At 38.1% G+C, this 17847-nt stretch overlaps 2 protein-coding genes and 1 long non-coding RNA gene across 15 annotated transcripts in view; 1 reads left to right on the top strand and 2 right to left on the bottom strand.

Moving 5' to 3' along the window:
* Positions 1 to 17847, bottom strand: part of LOC128894234 (protein abrupt) — a 143500-nt gene that overhangs the window by 77731 nt on the left and 47922 nt on the right. The gene's annotated exons all lie outside the window — the stretch shown is intronic.
* Positions 121 to 4781, top strand: LOC128894313 (uncharacterized). Of its 4 annotated transcripts, XR_008461502.1 has the most exons (6): positions 121 to 778; positions 1197 to 1381; positions 1522 to 1667; positions 1740 to 1915; positions 3891 to 4081; positions 4153 to 4780. It is a non-coding gene; the product is annotated as an uncharacterized LOC128894313 (long non-coding RNA). The 4 variants fall into 4 exon arrangements; XR_008461501.1 differs by having other exon boundaries at positions 3891 to 4781; XR_008461499.1 differs by lacking the exons at positions 3891 to 4081; positions 4153 to 4780 and adding an exon at positions 2053 to 3673.
* Positions 9880 to 17847, bottom strand: part of LOC128894264 (uncharacterized) — a 302271-nt gene continuing 294303 nt past the window's right edge. The window contains exon 7 of the transcript XR_008461488.1: positions 9880 to 9889. The gene's annotated coding sequence lies outside the window, so the exon portion shown is untranslated. The remainder of the gene's footprint in view (positions 9890 to 17847) is intronic.

Raw genomic sequence — 17847 nt, 5'->3', positions numbered from 1 at the left:
TATCGAAGCGGTCTGATAGGACCAATTGAGAGGCGAGTCGTTAAAACGAGAAGTAGGACCGTGGAATACCGTCGAAGGCCGAAAGAAACGAAGAAAAAGTTCCCATGATCGGTTATGCTTCTATCGTCACACGTCGGCGACAATGGCGGGAACGAGAAATCATACGTACACGTATGTACATATACAAATGTACTTACACGCCGGCGTTTCACGCTCTGCCCTCTCCACTTCTGCGTCGCTTTTCCAGGCGCAGGCTGTGCAGGAATGCGCGCGTACAACTACGCACTTCCGTTGATAAAAATACACGGGAGGTATAATGTGTCCCGGTACACGCGCGACCGTCGTCATTTTCGCTCGTCTGTACGCGCACGGTCGCGACCGACGGAAGGGGAGCAAACAGAGAAGAAGAAAAACAAGACGGAGCGAAAAACAGGGAGATGAAGAGGGAGACGAGGGAACGTCGAAAGAGGACGCAAGTCGCATTATACGCGTACGCAGCACAATAATATACCGACGATAATTTGCTGGCCGCATGTGCGCCGACTGCGAGTGCGACCACGACCAACTGGCTGCCCCGGTCGTGCGACATTAAGCGTAATGCGAGTGCACCGTGTGCATAGACGCCGCATTAACGAAAAACGAGAACACGAAGGCTTATTACAGCCGGAGAGAGAGAGAGGTACGTGTTACGTCGAGGATATTATATTGGGTCATCCGAATAGTTCTCACCGGAGCTGGGTAATATTAGGCGTTGAAATGAATTCTGTGCCTTTCTAAGGTAAACTCACCATTTATGTATAAAGAAAAACCGTATAACCTATAATCTTCCTTCGGTCATACATTCCAACACGTACAACCAAATTTCAAAACAATCTGATTCATTACTATGTTGATACTTTAATGTAACAAAATGGCGGGTAAATATTCCTGTTTAAAAGAAAGTTATGAATGTAAAAAAAATGATAGAAGAATAATTTCTACGTGTAATAATCGTCAAGCACAATTGCAACTTGTTAGAAGAACAACAATTTTATGGATCCTCCCTTTTGTGTCTAACGAAATGTGCACTGCTGTTTGGGTGGGCTCCTTTTTTCAGGAGCTCCAATTTAACAAGTTATAAAGTATGTTAGTGTCTTAATAGCAGCATTGCGTGGTGAGATTTGATTATGTGCAATTTAATGTCTTCTATATTTCAGGGACATTAGCAAAAATATGAAAAATCAGAATTTCTTTGTATCGTATATAATTTTAATATCCTCCCAATGAAAATCGAGCAAATATAAATTCGACTCTTTAATTTTCTTTAAGTATTTTTACTTAAATTTGAGTGGGCAGAATGGACTTTGAATTCTATACAAAAATACATCTTTTTGATAAGCAGGTGAATATAACTTTTGCCTAAATCCAATGTCTTCATCCCTACACTCATTTCCTAACACTGGCAAAAGTATATAATCGTTTTTTAGGAGAATATAATGTAATGTGCTTTATTTGTGTAAAATTTCCGATTTTTTTTTAAAGTGTATCGATCGTCGAACTTTCTTTGTCAGCGCGGACCTATCCGACGTCGCGCGTAACGCGCGTACAGAGAAAAGTCCAGCGTTCGTTGAGTTCTCGTCTTGCATTCCGTGTTGCCCTGCAAATTGACACGAGCACCAACGCGCGCGGTAAGTATATATTTAGATGTACCAGCCAGCCAGTGGGAGGCAAGATATTTTAAAATATGAAGACACCCGCAGGAGGATGCAATGCGCATTCGAGACTCCGAACTGGAAATAAAATTCGGTCATTACGTGGGATTAAGAATCGCTCGGAACGGAGAAAAGGGAGGCTGTGTCGGTCGTGATTTAAAAATGATCACCGTGCTGGAAGAGCGTACGGCGAAATGATCTTGGTGACGCTTCCTCTTCGAGAGGTGATTCATATTTATTATTATAAACGGCTCGGGTCATTCTCTTAACTAGAGTCTCTAAATCATCCTATTTTTTTCAAGTATAATAAATTCGATGATGACAGTAAAAGACTGATAAGAATATTTTGACATATTTCTAGCACATCGAACTGACAAGAAGATCCTAGAGTTAAGAATTCGAAGAGTAAATCTATAGCCCGAATGATATTTCGTTCTGATAGGGCTTTCTGTTTTATAAACAAATAAGATTTTTTGCCAGGACCAGATTTTCCTTCTCGCTCGCATATTAAATACATAAGTCTTGTACGATTGTGTTTGACAAATATTAAATCTCTGTTTACAAAATATACAAATAATACTAGTATTTACTGTACTTATAAAAATCTCGTTGAATATCGCATGTACTAGTATCCAAAATGTCATGTTACCAGTCACGGTAGGAATACATGAAGTGTCGGTAGGTCAAGTGTTAACAATTCTTTTACAGGAATATTTGAGGACAATTATCGTAATACAGAATTAATTTGATCGTTAAATTAGTTTTCTCCTTCTCTCTCTAATTACAAAGATATAAAATTGTATATAGATCGAATATGCTTCGAACCCGGAAGCTTTAGTGTTAATACACGAAGTGTTCATTCCGTTCAAGAAATAAACAATAATGTCCTTTCGTACGAAGTAGTGTTGGTACGCTATTTTTCATGTACGCATCAGGTAAAGCGAGGACCTAGCGGCAAGTCAGGTATAAAGCATCGACGCCCGGTAAGGGTTAATAAGTGAACCACTCTCTAAGCCACGTCCGATCGCGTTACCTTATCCCGAACCGCTGATCGAGCACGTCTCCTCATAAATTTCCCTCGATTTCCTCGGGCGTTTCGCGTTCGGACACCCGCGCCGTAGACAAGCGTGAAATGGACGCGTGCACGTATAATTACGCTCGGCGCACACCTACGTCGCGCGGACATCGTGTAACGATCCGTTAATAACGTTACCGTTAACCGCGCATTAGTGGTCGCCGCGGCTATTTGCATATCGGATCGGTAATTTCCATCTGACGCCAGCCTAGAGAAACGAGTCCTCCGCATGGGTGATCGGGTGCATGAGTGCGTGCGCTTCGCGGGCGTATGCGTGGAAACATGTTCGATGGTACCGTATTTAAACACGACGGCGCTAGGTGTACCCCACGCTGTGGCACCTACGTGCGCCATTACGGAGAACGTAGCAGTGATTTATCCCATACACTCGAATCGGAGCCGTCGTCTCGATCCGAAATGGATATATGTATATACGCGTGTACGGCGGCGTGAATTTAAAATGCGCGAAGATCGGTCGGGCAGATTAAGCTGGGAATAACAGTATGTTCCTACGGTAACTATCAATTACTCGGCCAACCTCGGGGAGCCTGGCGCGGGAATTATCGAGAGATTAGAGATTCGGAATATGTATTTCTGGTTTCTTCGACGATTACACGCGAGTCGAGCCTGGAGATATTCACGGTATTTGGGATGTCACGGTCTGAGGCGGAATAATACGGCACGCCTCGAATGATTGTCGGGTTCGGCGTTATTGACAATGCTTATTACTATCACGAAATCGCTTCTAGGCATTGATAGCGGCAAAGATAAAGAAACATCAATTTTTATTTAGTCCTATACAGAAACTTCAGAGGTACAGCAGCTATTTTATCGTATATACCAGCATATTTTTATCGTTATTACGATCGAATACTACCATTTAAAGATGGACATTTTTAAACGTTCATTGTGTGATATTCGATTTTATGAAATATTCATCTATCAATACCAATAAGTGAATTCTGTAGATTTCTTTCTGTCGCAAAATATCTTTCCTTCGTATCTTCCGTGACTGTACAATGTTCATAATGCGTTTTTATTTCTCACTTATTTTTCTCAAATCGATAGCGTCATATCGCGATATCATCCTATCCAAAGTTATAAATGAACTTTTCATCCTACAGGTCTCCGCTACTCTACAATTTCAATTATTATAACTGCGAAAGACCTCGCGTGTAACAGGCCATTTTCACCATGGGCGGACAAACGTTTACGATCGGTAGTACGCGTATAGCTCCGGTTTTGATATTCAGTTCATATGTCAGAACAAGAAATCCTATAATTGGTTTACAAGCCACAGGTACACGCGCAGCTGGTAAGTTTGATTTATCCGTCTCGATCGCGCAAGAACCGAACGGTTTAATCGAGAGGCTACGTTTAACGTAGACCCGCACCATTCCGGCCACCTTCGATAAGATTTCCTGGTAAGATACCCCAGCGGTCTAGTAGCAACGCGTGATGTAATAGTAAAGTAACGCTGGGGAATGAATAATCGGGTTTGGAATGAAAAACGACGATCAGTTTGACGATCAATTTATTGATTGGCGCGAACGCGAGATGAGACGAACACCCCTGGGTACCAGAGGTTCGATTATGGCAGTGGAAACACGGTGACAAAGTGGCTTTGAATGGAATTCTTCAAGTTAACTTTCCATTACATAAATTTTGTTTAGCACTTTCATGAAGAAATGATTTCCTGATTGTTTATATTAATTATATTATTCATAAAGCTGAACGATAGGTTAGAAAGGAAGTGTACTTGAAGTATGAAAGATACGTATAAAGAAAGCATGGAGTTACATGAATTTTAAAATTCGAAAATAAAATGTTAAATACTTTTCACACGGACGCTCTCTCAATGGACAGCCCGTGAATGGCTTTAATTATTATTCAAACTAAACTTTTGTTGTTTCAGTATGAAAACTTGTAGGTAAACCTTGTAAAACTTCATCAATAAACTTTGTAAGAATTGTTTTTATTGGTTTTCCTTTATTATGCAATAAAGCAGCGTTTCTGAAACTGGAGCGCGCAAACTCTCGGAGGAGACAGACATGTATAATAAGATAAGGAAAATGCTTACGGTAATATTGTTCTTTTATTAATGAACTTCCTTATGCCTCGGGTCGTAAAATGAACAATATTTTGTTCGTATGTTAAACTGAAGCTTTTTGTGCGTTATATATTTATTGAGACATTCAAGTTTTACTTGAAAGATAAGTAATAGAGTTTGTTTTAGTACTATTCGATAATAGAACGCGTTTTTCTATAATTTTAAATAAATTTCAAGTTTGAAAAGAAAAATGCCGCGCAACGTGGCAGAGTGCGTTGCCACGAAAGTGATTCAGCCGAACTTTCAGAAACCGAGGAAACGAGTCGTGAAATAGACAAATCGATGCTCCGCGCGATGACTTTCCGGAAAAAAGTCAACGAAATAAAAGAAACTAATTAAGAAAGAAAGAAAGAAAACAACGGTTGTGTAGATATTCTTAACGCTCGAATGTGACGACTCCTTTACTTGTCATTCAGGAAAAAAACCGGGTTGAGAGAGTGACTCAGTGACGAAAGAAAGCTGGGAACAAAGGTGGTCCTCGTGTGTTCACCGACGATAATTGCACGCTGCAATTGGAGAACGTTTCGCGAGACAACAAAGAGTTATATCAAGATTTTCCGTCGTTGAAAATAATCGTAAATGACAGGGGAACAATTTGCAAAAAAGTCGCATTTAAAACTAAACGTAACATGGATTCTAGTCTGAATATTTTGGATCCAAATTACTTACTTTGTAAATATGTAGTATAATAATACTTATAGTTGACCGGAAAGTAATTGAACCATATGCCGAATGGTTATTCCTGTTCAATGTGTGACTACTCTTAGAGTTGCGGGTGAAATGGTTGTTCAGTTTCAACAAAAAGTGAAGGTAGTACAAAATGTTAAACACGAAAAGTGTTTGGCTTGTGACAAACAATGGTAAAAACTCACTAAAAATGTCATCAAGTCATAGAGGGCGTCAATAGTTGAATTACTATGAAAAATTATAAATCTTGTAAATATATAATGTAATTATATATATATATAATAACTATACAATAATTATCGAATCACTCCTTTTCTTTAAATTATGTATGAAGAGGCCCACAATATTGACATGATACCTTATTTTCAAAACATCTATATTCCAAATAACACATTTTTATTTTACATTTCCTGCAAACAACAACGTTTTTGTCCATGTTCATGCTCACGTTGGCTGTAACAGGGATACAACAAAGTTCTTTAAAACCCATTTAATCATTTGAAAGACAGCCTCACGCTAAAGTAACCAAAACTGAAACTTCCGATGCAATTTATTTCACCCTTATCCATCTCTATTCGAATAGACGAGCATAGTGCGCGCGCGTCCTAGCAGCTTTCTCCGAATGTCGTGTTCCGGTGGCGAGTGTCGTCACCGTGGGCTCGAGCAGCCGAATTCTTGAATTACATCGTAACATATATAGCAGGATCTTCTGCCGAGCGGATTTATAAGCTACTCGCGGCGTGCTTCTGGTGCGCACTCGGGGCAACAGTGTTTGCGGCTTCGTGTCTTTTCGACCCCCCTTGTGAGTCACTTTATTCTTTTCCACTCCGGCTCGCTCGCTCACCCGCGCTTGTTTTTCGTTTTCCTTTCCACCATCGCTCTTCTTCCCTCTTTCTTGGCTGTCACTTCGAGACACGCACGCACGATACGCGCGAGGAAGAGGCACGCAGAATTTATTACGGTGCGGTGGCCGGTCTTATTTTAAGACTAGCGAGCAGCAACACGCATATTCTTCGTCGTACCGGCGCGGGGTATTTACGGGGACGGAGTCAATGGATATTATAGTCGACAGATGTACTACGGCTGTCTAAATTTGACGTCGGCTACGAGTCTTCGACCAAAAATTCGACGCCACTCCAGATTAAAGACACTAGATACGCTAAGTACCAACGAATCCATTTTCAGTTCTACATTGCGTGAATTTTATTTCATTCCCTCGAGAAAGAAATTGTTTCTTGATTACTGATGATTCGGACACCCTCCATACTCTTGGAACTCGGTCTCCATGAAGAAGTTTCTACCTTAAGGAGGGAAACCACATTAGGAGGCCACTATTAAGTGTTTCTGGGGATATTTTTTTTATTGGAAAGAATTTATGTAAAGTTTTTGTAACTTTGAAATTATTTTAAGTATGTTTTAAAGTACATTTGGTCATTTTTACAATTTATTTCACAAAGAAATCTGACATATCCCAAATAATAAGGAAATTCTGTCAAAAAAAACGAAAATTCGATTTAATGGCACAGAACAAAGCAATTCCACCCTTAGGATTCAACTTGAGGGACGAATTTTAAATTAATTTTTTTTTTTTATTTTAATTGGATACATACAAACCAAAGCATGACATATGCTGACAGACTTTAATACAGTATATCTTTTAATTACTAAAAGCAAACGTGCACATATGTGTAAATATCCCTCAAGAGGTTAAAGATACGTAAGTATATATTATCATTACACTCGCATGATTCTTGATGAATGCGTTGGTAAAGTTACTATCTAAAATTAACTAAAACTGGTTAACTTAAACCGAAGTTACTAAGAACTGCCAACTGTCAATGTATACTGCTATATCCTTGAAATTAAAAGAGGGAAAGACAAATCATTTGAAATATAATTATTTTCCTATTTCAATAATTGGTAACAAACATTGCAACAAAAGCCTTGTTGATAATTCAGTAATTTTAGACAAAAATATATAGCATACATGGTTTAAATTGACCGATTCGGTAAATCTAGAGCTTAGCGCAAACGATTCAGCTCAAATTCCACGGCATTTTATAAAATTTAATAAAATAGAGTATAGTTTAACAAAATCAAATAAGGTATGTGTTATACCGTTTGCACTGCTAACTTTGGTATCATACCAGATATTTATTTTCCTGAAAAGAGGGGTCTTGTGAGCAAACGTTGATTTATTAAATATTCGCACGCTACACCGTCGTGAATACATGAAGGACACGCATACGAGCTACTCGTGTTCTTAAACGTTATTTGAAAAGTATCCGGTTATCGAATAATTGCTTTCAGCAATTTCGATAATATCGACGCTAAAATCGAGGACTCGTCGGTTACGAGTTCTTTACGACAGCTAATTACACGTTTCTCGGGACCTGAATAGAAAGGCTCAGTATCCGATATCATTCTCGATATCTCGCTTCTTAATTTATTTTTAATGCGAACCCGCGGCGATCGAGCAAAGGTCGCGCATAAAATTTACAATCGTTACATGCCGCCGAATACCCGACGGAAAAAGAAATTCTAGTTATTCATCATTGAATGCAGCCAGACGTCTTAACGAACCGCGCGATTGCAGTTATCCGACGCGACCGCGCACGCACGATCGACCCACGACAGAAAAAACTCATCGTTACCGGGTTACATGTATTTCTAATTAATTCCAGCAAACGGTATATCACGATCCCCGACCATGACTGTACGAGAAAAAGAAATAGCGAAACACGTCGTTCGGAACTGTCTTTGTCCGAGCAAAAGTACACATTGGCTAATTGAAACGATGTTGCTTACGTGATTATTTTTGGAAATGCCATTATTTCTTTTCACTGTTTAATTAAACAAGCCGTGTGGCGAAATGTATTTCTCTTCTGTCGAGCATGTGATTATTTTTCGTGGCGCATTTTCTCTGTATTTTTATAAAAATTATACCGATACTGGCAAAAAATTACATAACTTCTTTTTAGAGGATGTCATCAAGGGAAGAGGCATATCTTCAAATACATATATTTCATATCCTTTCCCAAGAAGGAGAAAAAAGAATGTAGATGCTTCATCCTTGCTGACTTCAATCTTAAAAAATGAGCTTGTATTATAGATCAATGAATTCGTCTCAAGGCCAGCAATCAGAATGCGAAAAAATTCTCTCGTTCCATTTAATAAAAAATGGCAATAACTTTTACATTGCCATTTGAATCTTCTAACTTTTACCCGAAGGGTTTTTTTTTTTATCGACAATAGTTTGGGCATTATCGCTCTGTAACAGGTTAGCTGCTTCACCTTGTATATTATTCTGATTTTTTGAAGAAATTTTCTGATAATAGATGTGTTTATTTTTCTAGCATTGACGATTTTGTATTTGACGTAAAATACCAAAGATAATACCAACAGCTCTGAAAAAATACTATAGATCAACAATTATCTTGCCAAGTTTATGAATCCTACAATACTTCTTTTCGTTTCCTATTTCCTGTTGAAGATTTTGCAAGATGCTACATGAAATTAATCCCTATTTCTAACTTCATGAATAAGTGGAACAATCTTAATAAAAACATTCAGAATACCAATAATCGTAACTTGCATTGTATCGATGAAAATATAATTCATACCAAATTCTTACAACAGTTAACGTTCACCGTTATATATGAATATTATTATAAAAATAAATACTACGCAAGTTAAACACGGAGATGGTAGAATAACAATGTGATGGTGTACAAATTCTAGAGTATCGAGCCACGCATGCAAGATCAACCTACGACTAAAAAAAATCATCGTTGCCAGATTACAAGTATTTCTAATTAATTCCAGCAACGGTATACGTATCTCGATATCCTCGATCATCGACCATACGTATACGTTGAATGCCGAGGCTCACCAGAGGCGGAGTGAACTCAAAGAGATCGGAGACGAAAGGAAAAAAAACCAAATGACAGGAAATTAGGACAAGAGCCAGGTCTATCGTCTTTCTAATCCTAACGTCGCTCGAGCCTTAGGTACGGCCCATTAATGGACTCTCCGTCGAAGGAAGTACCGCGGGTTAGAGGGGTTAAATGACGCCGTATATCCGAGGTAACGTCATGAAATCGAGGCTTGTTTTCCTTTACAGCTGGTTCGTATGGAACCACTTACGCGGCACGTACGCGTACATTAAGGCACGCGCGCCTCTTAATGTGTGGCGCATTTGCGTTTCGTACTCGTTCAGCCAATAGGAGCCCGCCCTTACCACCAAGCTTTATGAGTATCGATACGTTCTCAAGCTTTCGAGATACGAGATCACGCGACGAAATTTTGAGGAACGTCGTCCATCTGCTTCTGTGTTAATCGGTACAATAAATGCATCATCTTTGCACAGAATGTCCCACGAATTTTAATCATTCGAATCTATTTAGTCGGAATTTAAAGATAATTGAGTTTCCAGTTTTTTCATTTTCGTTAAGTAATAACTATACTGTGGATCGATATTCAATATCCTTCAGTGTTCAAAGTCACAAATTTTTGAAACGATCAAATATACCTTATTATTTTGTATTTAAAATATGTCATTCTATCAACATTAACCATAAATAATAGATCATACCATTGAAAAAAAAAAATCTACAATCCTATCTCTTGTATGACTCCAACTGTAGAAAAATCATTCATGCCAAATGATTTATCTATTCAAACTTAACAAATTTTGTACGAAACATTTTCGCTTATTGTTACAAATAACGAAGATGTTCAGGTGATCAAAGTTCGTGGAATACACTGTTTATTGTGTAACCTTCTCTAATTCGTTCATGGTCTATCTTTATTTTTCAATGCATTCCGATTATTGACACATTTATTGACAATTGTCGCTTCGACTTTGAGTAGAATACTAAATCGAAAGACTTTCTTTCTTTTCTGTTGTACTTCTGTAATGGAAGGAATGTGAAATAAATGTAAATTTTATTAGTCTTGGAGCGAATACAAAATTACATATTATTAGAAGAAATTCTTAACGTCGTCATCGATTATTCAAATAAAAGTTTGTCATCTCTGCTCCAACATCTATGGAACACTGTGGACTCCCCCCCCCCCTCCCCCGCCGCTATTTACTTCTTCAGCCAGATCTGTATTTACTACTTAACATTTCTCACCATTCCACCGAAGCCCACTCGCTTCTAATCATTTCTATCCGTGTACTTCTTATCATAACACACATTTCACCACTACAATTCCCTTCGGTACGTTCTCTTCTAATCTATTCCGCATTTAAATAAGTTTTAAGATCCTTTACCTTCCATGCCTCGATCAACTTTCCCTAAATCTCTCGTTATGTTTCGTTTTATATTATTTTCCGAGAAAGTAAGGTTTAGGTAAGCTTAGATAGCATCCTATGATGGTACTTCGTATGATCTCAAGGGGATTTTCAAGGCCAAAGTACTTTACATAAATTTTTGAAATTGGGTACGTTTATTTGTGTATGTATATACAAGATTCAGTTAAATTTACAACTGTCCTGCTCAATTTTTTTCGAACTTACGAACAATAGGTATTCCACGTCGCGTGGAATCGGCTCAAAATATTAACGTGATTGAGTCCCTGAACAATGTTTGAAATTTTTTAAATACATTTTGGTAGAAATATTTAAAACAACAGGAATATAAAAAGAAATCTACTTTTTGGCTCAGAAAAAGGAGTACCCCTCAAAAGAAACCCACATGTGTCATCACGAACAGGCCAGAAAAGGGAGCTTCGTTGTAATAGGAAACCCTATCCTGCAATTAGCGGCGAACGACGTTATAATAGTATTAATAATATACAGCATGTGAAGCGTTAAACACCTCACCGACATTCATTTCAGACATTCGTTGAATTGATATGCTTCAAGCAGTGTAAACGCACTTCATTTCGCACCGTAAGTGCAAACGAGCAACACTTACAAGTCTGATGTTACTTACTCGCTCATTACTTATTATTAGTTTTCATGCGACTTCGCGGGCATACTACGAGGCCTGCACGTGCACCACGTCTCAACAGTAAAATACACCGCGCTGGCGAACACCCGTGATTCATCGCCACCACGAGCTGAAAATGGTAGCGTGGCGAAGAGGTAGCGGTGGGCAAGTTGGAAACGAGATCGCAATAAGTAACGAGGCGTTTTTCTGTCCAGGGACAGATGGCGTACATCGGGATACGTTGAACCGTACAATTACGCGGTTATATTCGACTGTTAGGCGGATATAGTGCGGTCGTAAATTTCTGTCGAATCGTTACTCGGACTGGTGAGAATCGTTATTCCCCTCCCATTATATGCGACGCGGTTCTTGCCACGCATACGTGGGTGTGTTAGACATGACGTACCTAATCGTAAACAGCCGTGACGTTACGAGACGAAAGAACCAAGATTTGATTGGACGGTAGTGCTCGGTTATCTCGGTTGATTCCAAGAATAATATAGAAAGAAGAAAAACATTTCGTATCGTGCGATACCGGCGCGATTGTCCTATCATCGGATCATCGATAAACCTGTGATGTATATGACTTCCGGTGCTAACTAGGATTTCATTGATAAGCAAGGTATTCGAAAATAAAGTTCCATTAAACTGTAGTCATTCGGTTTTGTCGATATTCCGTGAGCGAATGATACCACCGATTAGAGTGTTCCATATTAATTGGACAAAAAGTATTATACCTGTCGATTTCAAACTCTGTGCATATATTTATGTATGCTTCGAGTACTAATATAAATTTTACCAAACACTATTGATTGTTGATTTGCGAGCTATACACGGTGCGCACGAATAACATGTACTAGCGGGAACGAGGTAGTTTCCTATGAAAAAAATAAGAACAAAATATAGAATAACATTTTTTCTTTTAAAGTTGTTTCATTTAAAGCTAGTTTTCGAGAAAATCGAATTTGAAAATCCTATTCACACTATGCTGTTACGCTTAAGTTACGGTTCGTCGAGCATTGTATAATGCGTATCGTGTTTATAAATAATAATCCGAGACTTCTTCTAATATTTGTCTAAGCAGTCACTTTTCGTTGATCTATCTAACGATAACGTACACGATACGCGTTATACGATGCTGGACGAACCGTAACTCAGCTGTAACGAGATACGTACGAATAGGATTTTTCAAACCCGATTTTCCCGAAAAGTAAGCTTTAAATGAACAAATTGTATTTCATATTTTGTTCTTATTTTTTCATAGGGAACCATCTCGTACTCGCTAGTACATGTTATTCGGCCGTATCCCGTATATTATCGTGTAACCTCTAGATGATAGTTTTACTCGACATGACCATAGATTTCTATCTTAAAAAAAGAGAATACTGGACTACTGGTACAATGCTTTAAATGTATCATCATCTTACCATGTCAATCGAGAGCTGCCAATATAACTTAGCCGACCTATGTACAACTTGCCACTTCGTGGCGGTATTCGCGGGTCTACTCGTGGCGGTAAAATACAAGTTCGTCGAGTTTTGTGCTTTATCCAAACAAGCCGAGGTCAGACAAGCGTCAGGAGTATTACTTCAGAACGGTGTTCCTATTAATTTAAAAGTGACGTTTAAAAAAAAGGTTCCATTAAAACTTCCCGACCCAGTAATATTGGGTGCCTCGTCAGAAATAATGGAGGCATCAGCTGGCTGCGTCTGTCCACGGAGAGGAGCGAATACCAACAACATACTCCGTCGCTTCCTCCTACTAAACCCTGCTCATTCGCTCATAAATTATCTCGTGGATTTCGAAATGATTCAAATTTCGACGGTGTTATGGGCGAACCGAACGACTCGGGGATCCTTCGAGTAGAAAATAGACGCCACCGATTTCATCCGCCCCGGTTCTCCCTTTTCCCTTCCTTCTGCAGCCCTCATCCATGCGAAGGTTCTCGTTACACCCGGTCTTTGAATTACACAACCCGAAACAAATGAGATCAAGCGTTGTTTCGTATATTTCCAGCACGCTCTATTCCCTCTTTCGCTCCTTCACCCTCGGAGGTAGCGTTTCCCAAACCGTGTTCCAACGAACGTTTGTCGTACGCCCAATGTAAACAAATGCTGCATACGAATTGTATTTTTTCCTAAAGGTATTAGGAAGATTCCTATCTGATGAAGAAAATGTATTCTGTTGAAGAAAAGTACGTAGAAAAATAAGATACTCCATCTGTGTTTGTATCCATCACCAATAATGTTGTGTACAAAAATTCCGGTCTCTGTTTGAATGACCCTCGTATATTTTACTGAGGTAGTCTGGTTTAGGTGAACCACGCTATGTACATCAATACATACAATTGTATATATAAATACACGCTCAAGAAAGTGATATGTATGAAGAAAGTTTGGGAAACGCTGCTCTACAGCGCGAAGATTGAGTCAAAGGGTCTCGACGCGACGGCGCGCATCGTTGGTAAATTTAAATGACCGGTCACGACAAGAAGCGCAAGTACCGCGCGAGTATATATAGTCTATCACACAAGAGCATACTCGTCCAACTTCATAAATATGTGCCGTAAAAAGAATGTAACCACAATCGAATTAATTAAATAAACATATACAAAGAATTTATAATAGACAAGATACAATCACTTGAAATATATTAAAGGGTAACTTTTGTATAAACAGAAACCCTTTTTATTTCTAACGAATATATCTCACAAATTATAAATTCTTTTTATCCAATATGTTTCATTAGCAAATTCGATTGCAACGTTAGTACATTTCGAAAACGACTCCGAAACTACGACTCGAAACATGATTAAACGAAAGAAACATTGCTTGTGCGAAACTCGGAGTTCATCGTCATCTATTTATTTATTTGTTCGTATGCCAATCTTTTCATAAATTGGAAATGTTGATGACAAGGTTAGCGTCGAAATCAGATGCACTTAAGTACATTACACGGCGAAGGATGTAAAGGATGTGTACGTTAAAATTATCACCCCGTTCCTCACTCTGTTGTATTTTGTAAACATAGCGGAAACGCTCATGTGTGACAGACTATACGCGAGGATAAGAACTCGGACTCACGCACACGCACGTGGTGTCTCTCTCGGCTGCCTTCCGCGCGTCTTTAAATATAGAATATGGAGCACCTTTTGCCTGCCACACGGTGTAGCTTAGGCGGGGTGTTGTATTGTGCAAGCATGATTTTCTGTTCCCTGCACTCAAGCACGTGTCGCATCTTCGATACTCCTGGATGTTTTCGTCGTTTTGCATCGGAGGCGTTTCTTTCTTGTAATTATGACAATGTAATTATATAATAAACAACAAAATCGTTTGTTTTCTTGTTTAAGGGGTTATTATCGTCTAGAAAGTTCAAAAATTCGATTTTATTTTTTGCATTTTCTTATCATTTGGAGTTTTGAGAAAGTGCCTCTAAAATATTAATTTGAAATTCGTAGAGCTCTCATAGTTACAGAGGCTTAAAGGCTGTTCACCAGTATTAGTGCTAAATGAATAGCAAACTTTAAACGGGTTTTTCTCGAAACGACATTTTTCAAGTCGGGCGCACGTTTTTCTCAAAAACTATTGGACCAACTGACTTCTGGTTTTACTAGAATTATACCGATAGATTGAATATTTTAACCCTGTTCTCATATTTTAGTTGACAATTTTCCGGGAAAATTAAACCTTAATTTTCAAACAGCTGCGATTCCGATACAAAATTGAGTACTTACTTAATTCTAGTTCAGACGATAACTACATTCATATAGATTGAAAAAAAATTAGTTTTTCTGTTTCAGACGACTACGACCGCCACAGCCTGTGCGCCCGATTGAACGAGCGTCTCACGCCACAACCTGCATAACAGCGCATAACTTGTATAGATTTCAATCGAGTATTTCATAAAAATTTGTGTTGTTAGTTGAAACATGTTTTATTATGCATAAAAAAAACCGTGGTACTGTAGGTTTGAAAATTTTCGCAAAATTAACTCCTAAAAATTACTGAAACAACAAACTTCTAGAGGATAATACCCCCTTAAGGCACAAAACGAAGGCTCTAGAATCCTCGCAGATTCGTAACTTCGGCGGCGAGGGGTCTATAAACATACACGACTTTCCACGTACAATTTTATATTGAAAAAAATGATTTGTTATCACCAAATATCCAATAAAAGACCCTGCAAGTATCATAAGATCCCCTTAATACATTATTTTTAAAAATTCGTAAAAAAAGGCCTCATTTTCAGCGTCCTGGATCGAGTTCTTAATCCTGGACCTTAACTCTTTGACTGCAAAGGATGGAAATATCCGTCCTCGAATATTAGATTCACAGAAATGTTTACGTTCGTCAAATTAATTTAAAAAAAATATGATCTTAAAGAGAACGACACGACGAAGCTTTCTTATATTTACAATTTACTCATCAGATGTTTAGTTTCAAAAATAAAAATTAAAAACAACTAAAAAGTTAATTTAATTACACATAAGTAATTGTTGCGAACTAATTTGTAGCGAGGAAAGAAATCATTTATATTGGAAAAATCTTCCTTTGAAAATTTGTACATAACACGTTTACGTTGGCGTGTACCACCAGCGCCTCGCGCTCCCGTATCTATCAGATGGCGTGTACCACCGCGCCGCCCCATGGCGAAAAACTCAAATAGCAGCGCCGGCGTGAGTATGTTAAACTAAAATAGTAATTCTAAAACAATAATATCCTAAAGATTTTCAAAGTCGACTTCCTCGATAATAAAATGTCATACAAAGAAACTTCATTCTACATTGTCCTTCTGCTTCTATGTACACGACGACTCACGCCTACACCGTTCGTAGTACAGTTATTAGGAAAACACTTATAATTGCTGGTTGTTCGCATGTTTTTATTCGAACTCGATGATTACATTGAACCGTCAGCCGGAAAGCATGCATCCAATTTATAACGACAATAGTCCCGGTTCGATTGCCTCGCATTTTCTCGAATCAATGAATTTTCGTTGAGCGATCGGAGCAATGGGAGTCGAGCGGAACGCGACTTGCTTGATTAACCACGAGAACTCGTTAAGCCTGTTCCCTGTAATATTCCCGACATCGAGGCGATCGACATCCGTAGGACACGCCTTTCAGAGGCTGTCACGATGCTCAAGATAACCGCATCAACGTCTAAACCGTAGTGTCCACTTGAGAAATTAATCTTCAACGAGTTTCATTCGTATCGCTGTAAACGTCGCTGCCGTACTTTGTGCTTATTTCGCGCGGGTTTGACCAACACTGGAATTATCCGCACATTTTAATTCTCTCTTTACACGTTGGAGTTGCAGATCCTCGCTACAATGATATATATCGCAACTCGAAAGATTTCAGCACAGATTGCCGGGACATGTTTCGCATCAATTTGGATTAAAACTGTCATTGCTGTTTCAAGATTATATAACAGTTATCGCAAACGCTACACACATTGCGAAGGGAACGACATGAAACTATGAATCAACTATTTCTTTTGAAACGGTTGTAGGATGTCTATACAGAAATATTGAATCTATCTTTTAGACTCGTCTTCAACTTCTATTTTATTTTACTCCACTTACAACAATATGTAACTACCAATTTGTTACGAAATCGTAAACTGTTTATCAATATAAACAAAAAACTTTTATTAAAACATACATTGATCTCATTGGTTTTATTGAAATCAAATCAATTTTTTCGCAATCATCAATGTAATTGGGATGAAACATGAAAACGTGAATATATACAATATTTACAATACACACATACACTGTCGCTCAAAAGTATGTAGACACTTGCCATTTTTAATTTTAACAAAGCTGTAGTATATAATGTAAATTATTATCGTTACGTGATTTTAATTACAAAATATTATAATATTCATTGAATGTACAATAGCAGCATTTCATTGAGTAATTTGATTATTTAAATTCGTTAAATAACGAAAAATGTATACGATGCGTTTACACTGCATCATATTTTGTTACGTACGATCGTATGACGGTTTCTAAGGCTGTCTTCTTTCATTTTATAATGATTGTATTGCTTTATTGTGGTCCTTCTGTTTCAGACTAATATAAACATTTAGAATCACGATCCAATGCGAAGAAACTCGAAACAAAAATCTATTATCGATTCTGTTATTTTATCAAAATAAATTAACATTCTGTTATTTAATTAAAATCAATTAATAGCCAGAAAGGCAAGACTTGTAAGCGCAATTATGAGAGTACGCGGTAGATATATAAATAAAATGATTTAATTACTTTCTAATATTATTGGTGAGACATTTAATAAATAATTGGTCAAAATATATTTTAATTATGATACAAAATAGA

The sequence above is a fragment of the Hylaeus anthracinus genome, unplaced genomic scaffold (genome assembly GCF_026225885.1).
Source record: "Hylaeus anthracinus isolate JK02 unplaced genomic scaffold, UHH_iyHylAnth1.0_haploid 3, whole genome shotgun sequence".
NCBI classification, from domain to species: Eukaryota; Metazoa; Arthropoda; class Insecta; order Hymenoptera; family Colletidae; genus Hylaeus; species Hylaeus anthracinus.
This window is presented reverse-complemented; position numbering and strand designations above follow the sequence as displayed.